Source organism: Rhinopithecus bieti, unplaced genomic scaffold (genome assembly GCF_001698545.2).
Source record: "Rhinopithecus bieti isolate Rb0 unplaced genomic scaffold, ASM169854v2 scaffold_39962, whole genome shotgun sequence".
Classification (NCBI taxonomy): Eukaryota; Metazoa; Chordata; class Mammalia; order Primates; family Cercopithecidae; genus Rhinopithecus; species Rhinopithecus bieti.
The window spans coordinates 147114-148420 of record NW_016816432.1 but is presented as its reverse complement, the minus strand read 5'-3'; positions in this window follow the sequence as shown (position 1 = coordinate 148420).

Sequence of the window (1307 nt, the reverse complement as noted above, 5' to 3'; positions counted from 1 at the left end):
TAAAGGATTTTATTTCTCCTTCACTTATGAAACTTAGTTTGGCTTCATATGAAATTGTGGGTTGAAAATTCTTTTCTTTAAGAATGTTGAAATTTCTTTAAGAATTGGCCCCCACTCTCTTCTGGCTTGGAGAGTTTCTGCCGAGAGATCTGCTGTTAGTCTGATGGGCTTCCCTTTGTGGGTAACCCGACCTTTCTCTCTGCCTGCCCTTAACATTTTTTCCTTCATTTCAACTTTGGTGAATCTGGCAATTATGTGTCTTGGAGTTGCTCTTCTGAGGAGTATCTTTGTGGCATTCTCTGTATTTCCTGAATTTGAATGTTGGCCTGCCTTACTAGGTTGGGGAAGTTCTCCTGGTTGATATCCTGCAGAGTGTTTTCCAACTTGGTTCCTTTGTCCGCCTCACTTTCAGGCACACCAATCAGACGTAGATTTGATCTTTTCACAGAATCCCATATTTCTTGGAGGCTTTGTTCATTTCTTTTTCCTGTTTTTTCTCTACACTTCTCTTCTCGCTTCATTTCATTCATTTGATCTTCAATCATTAATACTCTTTCTTCCAGTTGCCGGGTGATATTTTAAACACAAACTAAGGTTTCACAGACTTCTCAACCACTCCTGAACTAATTTCCATTTACTACATCTTCCACAGCCCTCTTGCTAGTGACAACTTATGATGCGAACATTAGGTAAGGATATCGAACACCTGAAAGAGTCATGGAGATTACTACAGACCTGTATACCTGGATGGGGTTGAGGGGTGGACTCTGACTTCAGACCAGCTGATACTCAAAACTATAACCTACAACCCTAACTTATTTTTTGCGGGGCGACCTCTGTTATTGATTACAATAGTTGTGGATCACAATTACAGTTAGGTGTAGCGATTGGGTAGTGGAATAGGTGTTGGACTCAACAAGATCTTGGAAAGTATTTCTGGGGGTTAGAGGATAGGCTGAGAATATTACAGATGTTTGGAAACATTTGTGCCAACTTGAAGATGGTGTTTCTTTTTCTTTCCCAATTAGCGGAGCTGTGTTCTGTTGGTCATCTGGTAGAGTGATCAATCTAGAGTTAGAATATCTAGGAATGACATAAAGGAATATGACAGTCCAGAAATCTACCAGATTAAGAGCCAGTCTGAGCTCAGAAAGGATTTTGAGCCAAGGCATGGCATTTTATTTTTAGATGGAGCTGAACATTGTAATAGTAACCAGCACTAGATGAACTAAAGTTCAGGAGAAAAAGTGGAACTATCCAAGGTGAAGTGAGATTACTAGCCATTTTATCCCCTAGGCCCATTTGTT